The 17,481-nt window shown below is 39.5% G+C and overlaps 1 long non-coding RNA gene across 1 annotated transcript; it reads left to right on the plus strand.

Moving 5' to 3' along the window:
• The first annotated feature begins 84 nt into the window (after positions 1-84).
• LOC138917806 (uncharacterized) lies at positions 85-15,364 on the plus strand. The gene is made up of 2 exons (XR_011426261.1): positions 85-254; positions 15,062-15,364. It is a non-coding gene; the product is annotated as an uncharacterized lncRNA (long non-coding RNA).
• Positions 15,365-17,481: the final 2,117 nt, after the last annotated feature.

The raw sequence follows: 17,481 nt of genomic DNA on the forward strand, positions 1-17,481 counted from the left end.
TGCCTATGGCAGTCGGATTCAGTTTGTGCGAACAGGTCACAATAGCCAAGGGAGGGGCTCTGCAGGCTGTCTACCTGACAGTGCAACCCACCATTTACAGGCCAACGAACAGGGACCAGGGTCATCCTGTGACGTGCCCAGGATCACCCAGATCATCAATGAGAGCCAGCTAGAACCCGGGCCTTCTGAGTCCAGGCCCAGAGCACTTCCCATCACCACTTCAAGTTGCAACAGGTGGAAAATGGCCATTGAAGGTTTGTGTATGCCCCCCCTACCCCTCTTCTCAAACTCTACGTCATCTGAGCCTCTTACTCTCTCATGTGTAAAATGGGAATAACACTTTTTACCCATTAGGTTGGCACAAGGATTAAGTGAAATAACATGTGTTTAAATAAATCCTCACAATAATTGGAATACAGTAGATAGCAAACTTTCCTCCTCTCCCTCCCTCTTGCCTCTCCTCCCTTCTGCCCGTGCTTCCTGTCTCCTCTCTTCCCATTATCTCTTCCTCTCCTGTCCTCTCCTGTTCTCTCCTCTGCTCTCCTAGTTTCTCTTCACTTTGTCTTACCTGATTTTGGAGCTCTAGAGAGAGCAGAATAGCATCTGAACGTCACAGATATTCACAAATTTAGAGGGAAAGGACTAGTGTGAAGTGACCCATAGTGACTAGGGGACATACCGTAGGCAGCAGAGGCACGCATCCTCCTGTCATTGAGCTACTTCCCTTCAGGGCAGCCTCAAACGGGCTTTCTGGCAATGGTAATAGGTTATCCTGAACACATTCGCAACAAGCCTGGCAGGGTCTGTGGAACAGTCTGCCGACTCCGTGCACAGATGATTAAAGCATTTGTGAACTGAAGACTCAGCCTTGGCCTTGCGAGCACCATGCCCCATGCTGTTGCCTTTTTTCTCATTTCTGATGCTAGGTCTTGCTGTTTGACCCTGGAAGGAAAACAAGCGGAAGACTGTCTGTGGCCGGCTGTGGCAGGCGCAGGGATGCCAGCCCCCGCCTTGGGGAGAGCCCAGCAGAACCGGGGCCAGGGCAGCTCTGATGTGGCACAGCTCTTCCCGCTGTCCTACGCAGCTGCCCTGGAGCACCAAGTGGGGGTGTGGGCAGGCACCCCTGGCTCTCCCAGGGGTGGACCGCCTCTGCAGACTGCTGCTGCTGAGCAGCCTGCTGCATCTGGTGCTTGGTTGTCTGATCCCAGACCTCTCTGGTTTGTTCCTTTATGAGAACATGGTCGTGGGAGCAGTGGGGGCTGTGGTTGGCTGACGCTCGTGTCCTGGAGGGGAAAGCGATGTCACACTGCTTTCTTGTCCATTCTCTCTCCTTTCTGAAAAATGCTAATTTCAACCTCAGTATTATATACTTTTGCCGAAAGTCATGATAAAAATTGTAGGGAACTACTCAAAATAATAATAATTAAAAATATGTATTTATGTAGTGCTTTCATCTGGCAGTGCTTTACAAACCTACGTCAACCAATCTAACACTTCTTTGAGGCAGCTCCTGTCATTTCATGGTTTTCCTTTACATCTCAGGAAACTGACTCGCAGAGGGTTAGGTATGGCCTGCGGTCACATGCCTGACTAATGGTGGAATCCCAGTTGGAACCTGTGTCCTTCGGCTGCAGAACCTTAAGCACAACACTACACTGCCTCCCCAGTGACATCAGAGAAATGGGAGTGTGCGCTTGCTGTGCCCACTGTTTATACTCTGCGGGTCATAGCTGTCCTTATTCCAAAGGCCTCATACCTATGACGAGCTGTGGCATCCTGCCTCTCTGCCTGCCCCAGGTGGCTCTCCTTCCCGTTCTTGCCTCAGAGTCCTTCTCAAGGCAGCACGCCAGTTGCCTCTATAAAACGGTTGCAGTTCTCACCGAGTTGAAACGTATTTCCACTGTTCTCAGAAATTACCATTGCCAAGCTCTGACCTGCTTATTTGAGGGAAGTTTGAAATATTCTTCCTGAACTTGCTGATTAGAACAACTACACTTGACCGCATATGTTGGCAATGGTACTTTTACAAGCGTGTGTGTCTGGGTCTCAGCGTGCATGTATTTTCTCCTGGAGTCTCCAAAGGGGCTTTGCCCTTCAGAAAGTGCCTGCTCCCAGGTCCCTTAGGGTGGCGTCCCTCCAGGAGACTTCATCCTTTCAGCATGTGCTTGTGGAAACATGCACCAGACACCCTGCCAGGTTCCCAGTGATGACGTAGTCCCCAGGTCCCTGAGAAAGTCTCCACTGTGAGCAATCAATATACTGGGATGCCAAATGGGAGGGTGCATCTGAGTTGAGTCAGACCTTGTTCTGGGTTTAATCTGGGGCTATTGGCAGGAAAGAATTCATCACTGGAGCTTTCGATTTGGAGGACTCTTAATATATGAAATTCTGAGTCCCACCATCAAGAAAAGTTTTAATTTGGCCTCACAACCACAGCACCAAATCGATCCTTCCTGACTCCTTTGATGCTCTCGCCTCTCTACTCTTTCTTTTTCTTCTTTTTTTTTCCCCTTGCCATCTGTCACCCCCTTTGCCCAGACTTACCTTTGGTTTTTTTCTATCCCTTCCTTCCAACTTCTTCTCTTTTCCACATAGTTAGAAAGAAAACCACGTGCAGATGGGAAACTCTTTATTTTATTGCTTTTCATGGCTATAAGGTATGTGAATAATTTTATGTTTATTTGCATTTACAAAAATGATGAAGATGGGGCAAGTCTAGGAGAATATTTTGGTAGTGGGAGAGAGACAGGTAAACAGAGTCTGTAGAAATTCTATTTACAAAATAGACATTTTTCAAATTTTAATAAGGGAATACATTTTCTATTCTTAGGTTCAAAGGTAAATAAGGACCAGATGTAGTAATATTTGCCAGTTTTTACATTTATTAAAAGCCAGGATAGACAGGGATAATAGCATAACTCAATATTTATGATGCAGCAGCTTCTACATAAATATTAAAATGAGGCAGTTATCATCAGAACTATTTGTTGTTTATATTTGCTTTCAAATTTTAATGAACACAAATGCTACTTATGTGGTAAAGTTCAATGCCTGAAAAAAATAACTCATTTATCCATTAATGAATCCAGCCATAGAACAGTCATGCAAAAAAGTCATTTTTAACTGAATAATAATTTGAGGAGACGTCAAAAAAAACTTCCCCTTCTGGGAAGATGGAAGAGACATACTTTCATCTATTCCTCTTGCTAATTGCAACTAAAACCTGTGGACGTTGTATGTGAAACAAACAAAAACACTGCAAGGTGGAGAGAAGGCAGACTGGCTAGGGACCCCAGGAACTGAGGAATGACATGTCAGTGAGTTTCCTGGATTTCCTTTTGGCCTCATGTGTCCCAAACTGGATACAAGAATAACCTGGAAACACCAATGGGGGCAGTCCAAAAAAGCCCCAAGAAAAGCCAAAGCACGAGGAAAGGGGTGGCCCAGCCTAACCAAACAGAAACGTTGATACAGTAAATGTTCTACTCCTGACACACAACACAGAAAACCTGTGGGCCCCGCCTCCTGTCAGCAAAGGCTGAAGGTGGGTATCTAGACTTCTGTCCTCACAAGGCTGTAGCAAGATGCCCCAATCCCTCCAGCTCTAATTGCATCAGACAAGGCCAAGGGGCGCTGAAACTTTCATCCCACTGGGTGATAATGAATGTCCCCCTTACATACACACACTTGCTTCTCTGTGGTAATGACCCAACCCCACTGCACGCAATCAGTGGAGACTTCTTGGGGAGCCGTGACCCCACCCAGCAGTAGGCATGTACCCATTCCCTGTTCTCTGGGTTGTTGTCAGAGGAGGCCCGCTGGAGCATTAGGACTTTCACCACCACTCAGCAATAACACGTCTCTTCCTCCAGCCCTCTTAGATGTCAGTGGAGGACATGTGGGAAGCAGTAAACAGGTGCCTCTGTCCTTCCCAAACAGCCTGGTATCAACAGACGCCTAGGGGAACCGGAACTCCCACCCTTCCCAGCAGTAAAAAGGAGCCCCTTCTCTCCTAGATATTAACGGGGCCAAGTGGGGAACTTGGACTTCCACACCCACCTAGCAGAAATGAGGTTTTGCTCCCCTTCGCTCATCAGAGTAGTGTCAGAGGAGGCTATCCAAATAAAAAAATTTGAATAAGAAGAGTCTTATTATGTTACAGTATTAAAAAATTTCCAAGTTTCAGTCTAAGATCACTTGTCATAACAAGTACTAAAAAGATTACAAATTGAAAGAGAAAATAAAATCAACTTTTTCTAATGCAGAGATGATACACATGTTAAAATTATTTGTCCAGGCTTTTGAAACAACCATCATAAAAAACGCTTTAATAAGGAATTCCAAACATGCTTGAAATAAATAAAAAACAGAAAGTCTTAGCAAAAACATAGAAGATGTGAAGGAGAATCAAACAGATATTTTAGAATCAAAAACTATAATAACTGAAATAAAAAAACTCAATGGATGGAGTTTAATAACTTCAACAGCAGATGAAGCGGACAGAGGGAAGAGACTATTGACCTTGAAGATAGATACATAAATATTACTCAAGCTGAAAAACAGAAAATAAACTAGAAAAAAAATCTAGAGTCTCAGGGACATGTGCAACTATAATAAAAGATCTAACATTTGTGTTGTTGAAGTCCCAAAAGAGAAATAGTCAACACTATTAGATTTTGATAAGTTAAATAGATAGTAAAATCTAAAGCAACCACTAAAAATACTTCTGCAAAGCAATATGCTCAAAAACACTACAGATAAATCAAAATGTAATTTTAAAAAATGTTTAAGTAATCCACTGGAAGGCAGGAAAAAGAAGAGAGGAATAAAACAGAGAACAAACAAAAAATGGAAGAGCTAAGCTTTACCATATGAATAAATACATTAAATATAAATGATCTAAATACACAAATTAGAGGCAGAAGTTGGCATACTGAGTAAAACATAACGCAACTTAATATAATAATATATAGAGGTTGAATTATAGGGATGGAAAAGATACACCATGAAAACTTTGATCAAAGGAAAGTATGAATGGATAGAATAATAATCAGCTATGTAGATTTCAGAGTAAAGAAATTTACCAAGGAGAGGGACATTACATAATGATTAAAATAATTAAATATCAATCCACCAAGACCATATAGTAATATTACATGTATATGTACCCAAAAACAGAGCTGCACAATGCACTTGCATAATTACAGTTGAAAACTTCAAAGCCTGCTCTCAGTAATGGATAGGACTAGAAAGAAAATCAGCTATGACGTAGAATAACTCAACAGAGCACTCCATACAACAATAGCAGAACACATATAGTTTTCACGTGCCCATGGCACATGTAAAAGGTAAACTGGCAATAAAACACACCTCAAGAATTTGAAAGAACTAAAATCTTAAGGAAGTCTGTTCTTTGCCCTCAAGGAAATCAAACTAAAAGTCAGTAACAGAAGATAACATAAAAATTTCCCAAGGCCTGGAACCTAACGACACATGTCAAATAATGCACAGATCAAAGAAGAACGCTCAAAGGAAGTTTAAATAACCTGTAGAATTAAAGAAAATTAAAATACAACACATCAAAATTTGTGGGAAACAGATAAAGCACTGCTGAGAGGGAAATAGATGGTATTAGTGATTACATTCAAAAGGAGGAAAAGTCTCAATAGACTAAGCTCCGACCTCAAGAATCTAGAAAAAGAAGAGCAGAATAAACCTAAAACAGGCAGAGGAATGGAAATACTAAAGATGAGAGCAGAAATAAATGAAATTGAAGACAGAAAGACAATGGGAAAATTAATGAAACAATGCTGGTTCTTTAAAAAGATCAAGACAGGAGACAAGATAAACATACAACATATGGCCTTGCTGAACTTATTTATTAGTTCTAAAAGTGTTTTTTTACATCCCATCAGATATTATATGTTGGCCATCCTGTATTCTGAAAATAGGAACAATTTTATTTCATTCTTTCTGATTTGTTTGCATTTTATTCCTTTTCTTGCCTTATTGTGCTGGCTAAACTCCTGGTATAATTTTTTTTATTGAAATATATTGACATACAATATTATATTAGTTTCAGGTGTATAAGATAGTGATTTGATATTTATATACATTGTGAAATGCTTACCAGGATAAGTCTAGTTACCTTCTGTTACCATTCAGTTATTACAATATTATTGACTATATTTCATACACTGTATTCCATCCTCATGACCTATTTATTTTATAGCTGGAAATTTGTACCTCTTAATCCCCTTCATGTATTTTATCCATGCCCCCATTGGTAGCCACCAGTTTGTTTCCTATATCTATGAGTCTGTTCCTGCTTTGTTTTGTTTTTTAGATTCTGCATATACGTGAAATCATACAGTATTTGTCTTTCTCTGTCTGACTTATTTCACTTAGCGTAAGTCCATGTTGTTGTTGCAAATAACAAGATCTAGTTCTTTTTTATGGCCAAATAATATTCCAATGTATATATATACCACATCTTCTGTATCCATCTATCTCTCATTGGAAACAGGTTGCTTTCATATCTTGGCTATTATAAATAATGCCACAATAAACATAGGGGTGCACATGCGTTTTTGAATTCGTGTTTTCATTATCTTTGGATAAATACCCAGAAGCGGATTGCTAGATCATGTGGTAGTTTTATTTTTAATTTTTTTTGAGGAATCTCCATACTGTTTTACATAGTGGCTGCACCAATTTATGTTCCCACCAAGAGTGCACACAAGGGTTTCTTTTTCTCCACATTCTCACCAACAATTGTTATTTTTTGTCTTTCTGATAATAGCCATTTTGACAGGTGTGAGGTGATATCTCATCATGGGTTTGATCTGCATTTCCTTGATGATTAGTGACGTTGAACATGTTTTCATGTGCCTCTTGGTCATCTGTGTATCTTCTTTAGAAAAATGTCTATTCAGGTCATCTGCCTATGTTTTAATTGGATGGGCTTTTTTGATATTAAGCTTTGTGAGTTCTTTATATATTTTGGATAATTAACCCCTAATTGGATATATCACTTGTGAATATCTTCTCCCATTTGGTAGATTGCCTTTTCATTTTGCTGATGGTTTCTTTAGTTGTGCAAAGGCTTTTTAATTTGATGTAGTCCCGTTTGTTTATTTTTGCTTTTGTCACCCTTGCTTGAGGAGACTGGTCTAAAAAAAGTGTTAGAAATAGCTTACTGCCTTTGTTTTCTTCTAGGAGTTTTATTGTTTTAGTTCTTTAACCCATTTTGAATTTATGTTTGTATATGGTGTAAGATAGTGATCCAGTTTCATTTTTTTGTGTGTAGCTGTCCAGTTTTTCCAACACCATTTATTGAAGAGGCTGTCTTTTCCCCATTGTGTATTCTTTGTCATAGACTAATTGACCATATATGCATGTGTTTATTTCTGGGTTCCTTATTCTGTTCCATTGATCTATGTGTCTGTTTTTGTGCCAGTACCATTCTGTTTTGATTACTATGGCTTTGCAGTATAGCTTGAAATCAGGAATTGTGATACCTCCAGTTTTATTCTTCTTTCTCAAGATTCCTCTGGCTATCTTTCCTTTGGAAAGATATATTCCTTTGGAGTCTTTCATAGGCCTCCAAATTTTTTGTTCTAGTTCTGTGAAAAATGCTGTTGGTATTTTGATAGGGGTTTCATTGAATCTGTAGATTAGTTTGTGTATTATGGACATCTTAACAATATTACTTCTTCCAGTCCATGGGCACAGTATATCTTTCTATTTTACTTGTGTCATATTCAATTTCCTTCATCAACGTCTTATATTTTTCAGAGTACAGGTCTTTCATTTCCTTGGCTAAATTTATTCCTAGGTATTCTATTCTTTTTGATGCAATTGTAAATAGGATTGTTTTCTTTCTTTCTTTTTTTTCTTTTTTGAGGAAGATTAGCCCTGAGCTAACTGCTGCAAATCCTCCTCTTTTTTCTGAGGAAGACTGGCCCTGAGGCAACATCCGTGTACATCTTCCTCTACTTTATATGTGGGACACCTACCACAGCATGGCTTGCCAAGTGGTGCCATGTCTGCTCCTGGGATCCGAACCAGCGAACCCTGGGCTGCCAAAGTGGAACGTGTGCACTTAACCGCTGTGCCACCGTGCTAGCCCCAAGATTGTTTTCTTAATATCTCTTTCTGATCACTTGTTATTAGTGTATAGATATGTGACAGATTTCTGTATATTAATTTTGTACCCTGCAACTTTACTAAATTTATTCATTCCAGTAATTTTTTGACGGACTCTTTAGGGTTTTCTCTATATAGTATCATGTCATCTGCAAATGGTGACAGTTCTACTTCTTCCTTTCCAATTTGGATGCCTTTTATTTCTTTTTCTTGCCTAATTGCTCTGGCGAGGACTTCAATTACTGTATTGAATCAAAGTGGTGAGAGTGCTCATCCTTGTTTTGTTCCTGTTCTTAGAGGAAAATCTTTCAGGTTTTCACCATTGAGTATGATGTTAGCCGTGGCTTTGTCATATATGACCTTTATTATGTTGAAGTACATTCCCTCTATTACCACTTTGTTGAGAGGTTTTATCATAAATGTATGTTGAATTTTGTGAGGTGCTTTTTCTGCATCTATTGAGATGATCGTATGATTTTTATCCTTTGTTTTCTTGATGTGGTGTGTCACATTGACTGATTTGTGTATGTTAAACCATCCTTGCATCCTGGAATAAATCCCACTTGGTCATTGTGTATGATCATTTTAATGTATTGTTGAATTCATGTTGCTAATGTTTTGTTTAGGATTTTTGCATCTATGTTCTTCAGGGATATTGGCCTGCAATTTTCTTTTTTTGTAGTGTCTTTGAGTGGTTTTGGTATCAGGGCCATCCTGGCCTTTTAAAACGATTTTGGAAATGTCCCTTCTTCTTCTATTTTGTGGAATAATTTGAGAAGGATAGGTATTAAATCTTCTTTAAATGTTTGGTAGAATTCACCTGTGAAGCCATCTGGTCCTGGACTTCTGTTTGTTGGGAATTTTTGATTACTGAATCAATTTCATTACTAGTAATCAGTCTATTCAGATTTTCTATTTTGACAAGATTCAGTGTTGAAAGATTGTCTGTTTCTTGGAATTGATCCATTTCTTCTAGGTTGTCCAATTTGTTGGTGTATAATTGTTTGCAGTAGTGTCTTATGATCCTTTGTATATCTGCAGTATCAGTTGTAGGTTCTCCTCTTTCACTTCTGATTTTAATTAGAGTCATGCACCACAAAATATTTTTGTCAACAATGGACTGTATTTACAATAATTAATAAGATTTGTACCATATAGCCTCGATGTGTAGTAGGCTATATCATCTAGGTTTGTGTAAACACACTCTATGATGTTCACACAATAACAAAATTGACTAATGACACATTACTCAGACCTTATCCCCATAGTTAAGTGACACATGACTGTATTTGAGCCCTGTCTCTTTTTTTCTTGATGTGTCCGGCTAAAGGTTTTTTGATTTTCTTTATGTTTTCAAAGAAGATGCTCTTAATTTCATTGATATTTTCTATTGAGTTTTTAGTCTCTATTTGATTTATTTCTGCTTTGGTCTTTATTATTTTCTTCCTTCTACTAACTTTGGGCTTTTTTTGTTCTTCTTTTTCTAGTTCCTTTGGTTGTAAAGTTAGTTTGAGATTTTTCTTGTTTTTTGAGGTAGGCCTGTATCACTATGAACTTCCCTCCTAGACCTGCTTTTGCTGTGTCCCAAAGATTTTGGAACATTGTGTTTCCATTTTCATTTGTCTCAAGGTATTTTTTTTTTTTAATTTCTCTTTTGATTTCTTCATTGACCCATTGATTGTTTAATAGAATGTTGTTTAGTTTCCCTGCATTTGCTTTTTCCAGTTTTCTTCTTGTAATTGATTTCTAGTTTCATACCATTGTGGTTGGAAAAGATGCTTGATATGATTTCAATCTTCTTAAATGTATTGAGACTTGTTTTGTGGCCTGACATGTGATCTATCCTAGAGAATGCTCCACATATGCTTGAGAAGAATGTGTATTCTGCTGTATTTGCATAGATGTTCTGTATATATCTATTAAGGCCATCTGGTCTAATGTGTCGGTTAAGGTCAATGTTTTCTTATTGATTTTCTGTCTGGATGATCTATCCATTGGTGTAAGTGGGGGGTTAAAGTCCCCTTCTATTATTGTATTGCTGTCAATTTATCCCTTTATGTCTGTTAATATTTGCTTTATATGTTTAGGTGCTTCTATGTTGGGTGCATAAATATTTACAAATGTTATATACTCTTGTTGGATTGACCCCAGCATCATTATGTAATGCCCTTCTTTGTCTTTCGTTACAGTCTTTATTTTAAAGTCTATTTTGTCTGATAGTATAACTGTCCCAGTTGTCTTTTTATTTTCTGTTGCATGGAATGTCTTTTTCCTTCCCTTCATTTTCAGTTTGTGTGTGTCTTTAGATTTGAAGTCAGTCTCTTGTGGGCACTATATAAATGGGTCTTGTTTTATTTATCCATTTAGCCAACCTATGTCTTTTGATTGGAAAATTTAGTCTATTTACATTTAAAGTAATTATTATAGGTATGTACTTATGGCCATTTTGTTAATTGTTTTATGACTGTTTTGTAGTTCTTCTCTTCTTCTCTTTCCCTCTTTTCTTGTGGTTTGATGGATTTCTTTAGTGTTTGCTTGAATTTCTTACTCATTTTCCTGTGTGTATTTGCTATAAGTTTTTCCTTTGTGGTTACCATGAGGTTCACATATAATATTCTGTGTATATAAAAGTCTCTTTCATTGATAGCAATTTAAATTTGAACACATTCCCAAGTTTTACATTTTTACTCCCCCTCAAACTTTTGTATATATATATATTTGTTTTGCAGGGAAAGATTCTCTCTGAGCTAACATCTGTTGCCAATCTTCCGCTCTCTCTTTTTTTCTCCCCAAAGACCCAGTGCATAATTATATACCTTAGTTGTAAGTCCTTCTAGTTCTTCTATGTGACTTGCCACCACAGCATGGCAACTGACAGACATGTAGTGTGGTTCCACAACTGGAAAATGAACCCAGGCCACCAAAGTGGTGACAGTGCCAAACTTTAACCACTAGACCATCAGGGCTGCCTCTCTGTATTTTTGATCATATATTTTACATCTGCTTATTTTATATATCCCTTATCTAATTACTGTGATTTTACTTAATTTTACTACTTTTGTTTTTTAACCTTTATACCTGCTTTATGAGTGATTAATCTACTACATTTAACTTTTCCAGTGAGATTTTTACTTTCATATGTTTTCTTGTTATTAATTAGTGTCCTTTCTTTTTAGCTTAGAGAAGTCCCTTAATTATTTCTTATAAGTCCTGTTTAGTTATGGTGAACTCCTTTAGCTTTCTCTTATCTGGGAAACTCTTAATCTCTCCTTCAATTATGAATGTAACTTTGTTGGGAGAGAATTCTTGGTTGGAAATTTTTTCCTTTCAGTGCTTTGAATATATCATGCTACTCCCTTCTGACCTGTAAAGTTTCTGCTGAAAAATCTGCTGATAGTCTTATGGAGTTTCTTTTGTATGTAACGAGTTGCTTTTCTCTTGCTGCTTTTAAGATTCTCTCTTTATCCTTAACTTTTATCATTTTAATTATAATGTCTTGGTGTGGATCTCATTGGGTTTATCTTATTTGGAACTTTATGGGCTTTCTGAATCTGAATGTCTTTTTCCTTCCAGATTAGAGATATTTTCAGCCATTATTTCTTCAAATAATTTTTCTGGCCTTTTCTCTCTCTCTTCTCCCTCTGGGGCCCCTATAATGTGAACGTTATCTTGCTTGATGTTGTCCCAGAGGTCTCTTAAGGTGTTCATACTCTTTTTGATTCTTTTTACATTTTGCTGCTCTATCTGGGTGTTTTGCGTTGCTTTGTCTTCCAGCTCATTGACTTGTGCTTCCATTTCATCCATTCTGCTGTTTAATTCCTCTAGTGTGTTTTTCAGTTCAGTTATAACTTCTATTTGGTACTTTCTTACATTTCCTCTCTCTTTGTTGAAGTTCTCACTGTGTTCATCCATTCTTCCCTCAAGTTCAGTGAGATTTATGACCATTACCTTTAACACTTTACCAGGTAGGTTGCTTATCTCAACTTCATTAAGGTCTTTTTCTGTGGATATGTCATGTTCTTTCATCTGGAATGTGTTTCTTTGTCTCTTAATTTTGCTTATCTCTTTGAGTTTATCTCTATGTATTATGTGAAATGGCTACCTCCCCCTATCTTGAAGGAGTGGACTTGGGTAGGAGATGTTCCATGTGGCGCAGAAGCACAATCTCTCCTGGCTGCTGCCAGGTACTCAATGTACACCCCTCGTGTGGACTACATGTCCTTGCTGGCTGTGGTAGGGCCATGCCTGTGGTGCAGGGTAAGTGGGGCTCAGAGAGCTCCCCTGGCCCAGTTGTGGCTCTGGTGTTGTACAGGCAGAACAGGGCTTGGGGTACTTGGCTGGCCCATTTGGGGCTTGGGTGATGTGCAGGGTGGGAACAATGCAGGGTGCTCGTCCAGCCGGGTAATGGCACATGGTGGGAGGAGCATGCCCATTGGTGCTTGCAGGCTAGAGGAAGAGCACCAAAAATAGCACCCATCAGTTCATCACCAGTATGTTAGGATGAGATTAGAAAAATGGCATCTACCAGCACTTCTGTCCCCAGATAAAGTCCCAGCAGGTTCCTTACTCCAGCAGCCACTTTAAGATTAGTAAATGGGTCTCCCTCTCTTATAGTCTTGGTAATTTTTAAACTGTTGCTTTTGTGCTGGATCTCAGGGTGGCTGGGTCTGTGCACAAGCCCTTTAAGAACAGTTTTCTGTTCCTAATAGTTTTATGGTTGTCCTGGTCTTAATCCCTGTTGATTTTGAAAATCAGATGTTTTGGGGGTTTGTCTTTGCAGTGCTGGGCCCGAGGGTTGGGATGCCTGATACGGGGCACAGTCCCTTCACTCCTTGAGGGAGAGTTCCATATTTTGGGGGTACATTCTGATTGTGATCACGGTGCCAGGGGTAGGATCCTGGGTGAGGCCTTGTCTCTACTTCTCCTAGCCTTCTCAATGAGTCTCCTTTATCTGTTGTGGAGGCATTGTTCATCTAGTTCTCAGGTCCTTTTCAGAGGAAAATTATTCCATATATAGCTATAAATTTGCCATGTCTGTGGGAGGGGTGAGTTCAGGGTTTTTCTACACTGCCATCTTGAATTCACCTCTGAATCCTGGTACAAGGTTGAACAGCAGTGATGGCTCAGACATTCTTGCCTTGTTAGCAGTCTCCTGGGGAAAGCATTGAGTCTTTTGCCACTAAGTATTATGTTAGCTTTAGATTTTAAAAACATGTTTATCAAGATGAGGAAGCCCTTTATACCTATTTTTCTGAGAGTTTATAGCACACACGTGTTGGATTTGTCAAATACTTTTTCTGCAACAATAGAAATGATCATGTGGTTTTTCTTATTTAGCCTGTTAATATGGTGGATTACATTGATTGACCTTTGAATGCTGAACAACCCTTGCATTTTGCTGGAATAAACTTCGTCATAGTGTATACTTTAAAAATTCAGTATTCAAAAGAAAAACCCAGAGCCAGCCCTGATGGCCCAGTTGTTAAAGCTCTGTGCTCTCACCACTTCAGTGGCCCAGGTTCATTTCCTGGTTGTGGAACCACACCACCCATCTGTCAGTTGCCAGGCTGTGGCAGCAGCTCACATAGAAGAATTAGAAGGACTTACAACTATGATATGCAACTATGTTCTGGGGCTTTGGGGACAAGAAAAAAAGAGAGGAAGATTGGCAACAGATGTTAGCTCAGAGTGAATTTTTCCCAGCAAAACCCCCCCCAAATCCCCAGACAACCCAATTATGAAATGTGATAAAGTCATGAAGAGTCATTTCACCAAAGAGGATAAACAGATGAAAAATCAGCACATGAAAAGATGTTCGGTATCTTTAGCCATTAGAGAAATGTAAATAAATATCACAATGAGGTATAACTACACACCTGTTAGAACAGCTAAAATAAAAAGAGTGAAAATATCAACTGCTGGTGAGGATGCAGAGAAACTGGGTCTCTCACATTGCTGATATAATGTAAAATGTAAAATAGTACAGCCACTCTGGAAAACTGGATGTTTATTTAAAAGCTAAAATACATTTACTAAATGACCCAGCAATTGCACTTCTGGGCATTTGTTCCAGAGAAATGAGAGTTTATGTCCGTACAAAACAGTGTACATGATTGTTCCTAATAGCTTTATTTGTAACATCCCCAAGCTAGAAACAACCAAAATGTCCCTCAACAAGTGAATGTTTAAATAAACTGCGGTAGTTTATATTATGGAATACTACTCAGCAATAAAAAGGAACAAACTATTGGTATAGACAACAACTTGGGCAGATCTCCAGAGCGTTTTGCTGAGATAAAAAAGCCAAGGTCAAAGGTTCTCTGTATAATTCTATTACATAATGTTCTTGCAATGACAACATTATAGAGATGAAAAACAGATCAGCAGTTTTTAGGATTTCGGGCTAGTGAGGGCAAAGGCTGGATATGACTGCAAAGAGGAAACAGGATGGTGGTGATGGAATAGTTTTGCATCCTGCTTGTGGTCACACGAGTACCACATGCTTATGTGATCAAATGACATAGAATTATACATACGTGTTGTACCAATATCAATTTCCTGGTTCTGACATTATATAATTATGTGAAATGCAGCCATTGGGGGAAAATAGGTGAGGGGTACATGGGGTGTTTCTGTGCTATCTTTCCAATTTTCTGTGACTATAATTATTGCAGAATAAAGGTGAAAGAAGTATATAAAAAAGCAAAATGCAAAACAAAACAACAGAAAAAACTGTTTAAAGCCCTTCAAAATAAAAGACAAGTAGAAATTCTATACATGAAATCGCTCTATTTTTTCATCTGGCATTATGACCGCAAGTTCTAACCGAGACTCAGAATGGCTGAAGAATTGAATGAATGAATGATAGATGGGAGAATTATGCATTTTGTAATTTGCTGCTTTTTTCTTTCAGGTTCTGAGCATTTATCTTTCATATAATGTCTGCTCAAGTTTGATTTCACGGCGGCTATCGCTACCAAACCATTCTATGGAGACCGCTCAGAGAGAGGCGAGGATCCCAGCAGCCTCTGGCTAAGCGCTCTAAGGGAACTTCCAGAAATGAGATGCACAGAAACCGATCAAACACATTTGGCACTACACGTACAGAATAAGGGATCTGAAAACTATCGCTATCTGGTCATTGCTTTATCTAAAGAGACCGATCTGCTGTTGGCTTCCGAAACACACTCACATTAAAAAGTCTTTTTAAGATGCAGCTTTAAGGCAAGGCTTCTTCTTTTATTCCCATTTCTTCATAAAGACTCTAAAGTCTCGAATTTGCTGATCGTTTTTGCACCTATACCAGCTCGGCCATATCTGAGAACAGTAGCTGCAGCCCAACTTTCCCACCTTTTGAGAGGTAGCAAATGATTCCTGAGCAACACCACATCTTCTTAAAATCGTGCCCCCTGGCTTTCCATACAGAACCTTCTCTCACGGTGCCAGCCACATGCCTGTCCGTTCATCCGCACGTGGGTACACTCAGCAAACAGGCAGCTGACTCTGTGTCCAGTACCACCTCTCCACTGTGTAAATGAAAGAAGCAAGTTCTAGAAGGTCGTGCATTCACATTCTAGCACAGGCAGCAAGCTTTTCCAAATGGGACTCAGGATCTAGTCCCAACCTGTGCTTTTAAAAATGCAATAGGTTCTTCTACCTGATCAAATAAAATTAGCGCTCACGGCTGCTGTCATATATAACGTTCAGCATGGAAGGGAGAAGAAGAGGAAGACGAAAAGCAATTAGCATTGCCAGCCTCTGTTGTAATGATTGTTATTGACAAGGTGGAGCTACTAAGACGAGACAACCTCCACGAGAGTTAACCCTACTCAGACTAGCCAGTGCAGACTCTAAAAGATTATTGTCATTATCAAGGACACGTCATACTTAGGAATATATCTGTGCCACTGAAAGAGATATGGCATCCTTAAATTACCGGGTAACGTAGATAAAGAGTTGGCGTTCTGCCAAGGTAAAAGTTGTAAAACTGGATTGATTTTTGCTACAGCTTGCTAAGGGTTCCCCGGAGCCGGGATGCAATGTTCAAATATAATAATTGATAGCCTGAAAAAATATTTCTGATAAGTGTGCAGAGGTAATGCAGAGCCCTGCCGGAGACGAAGCCGGCCTCTGTGCTTCAGTGAACCCTACACCCAGGTGACCCGGACGCCGACCTCCCGTGCGGCTCCCGCCCTCGCTGCCCCACCGCCACCCCCGCGCTGCTGTCGCCTCTGCCGGCCTTGCCTGCAGCCTCCTCCAGCTGTAGGGAAAAATGGTCTTGGCCTTCAAATAGGGGCATTTGTTAAATGCTGTTGTAGAAAAGTAATTATCCAACAATCAGACCTGTATGTGTGTGGGGAAATTGCATCGGTTAATACCACCTTGGTAATCCCAGGGGGCGGAGGGGTTCCCGTTAATCTGACCCCTTTTCAGTCTCGCCTTGGTGAACTGACCACCCCAAGCTGTGAGTGTGTGTGTCTAAATTGCTCCGAATTCAATTGAACACATTAAAATTTAAAAAGGATTTAACTGAAAATTTTCAATAGCTTCTGAGAAGGGGATAATTTATTAGCTTGGAGTAAATTAAAATCTCAAGCAGGGGTAAAGACTTCGAAGATTGCTTTAATACATTTTTATATGCTTTCAAAAGAAATGTTCTTTTAAATGGTCCAAAAATCAGCTAATTTTGTCCTATTTAGCAAATTACCTCCTAAGGCCACAATGTTGAAAAACTTAACTTTTTGTTTTTAAGAGAAAAATAGAGGAGGGGCGAAAAAAATCGCACACCTTCCACAGGAGACAACCAAACCTTAAATTGCTGTGTCTTTTATATGCCACAGTTAGGGCTTTTTTTTTTTGTCTTTCTTATTTTAAAAGTCAGTGAAACATTTGCGTTACCTTCTGCCAGGCCACACGGGGACCTTTTTTCCACGTGGTGATTGTAGGCAGAGGAGAGTGTAAGGTTAACGCGGGGGCATTGGAAGGCGGAGTCCGCGTGCGCGGTGGGGAGAATTTATACCTTTATTTCAGGCCCCCTTCACCTGTAGAGCAACAGGGCCAGGAAGGTGAATTGAACTTGTCGCCCTGTTCAGCCCAGAGGCTGTCCCTGTCCTGCCGGGAGATTGCTTGCTCTGAATTATCTGTGTTACAAAAGACTGCTTCCCAGCTCCAGCTGACATTCTAAGGCTGAGGGAGGAAGATTTGTTTTTTCCTCCTCTCTTTCTTTCCATTGCTTTTTTTTTTTTGGTTTCTGATGATAAACAATATTTTGTGGTTTGTATTTTGGAGAATTTTCTTCATGTGCTGTGTGCAGCTTCTGGCTTGTGGTCCACT

This window comes from Equus caballus, chromosome 15 (assembly GCF_041296265.1).
Source record: "Equus caballus isolate H_3958 breed thoroughbred chromosome 15, TB-T2T, whole genome shotgun sequence".
Classification (NCBI taxonomy): Eukaryota; Metazoa; Chordata; class Mammalia; order Perissodactyla; family Equidae; genus Equus; species Equus caballus.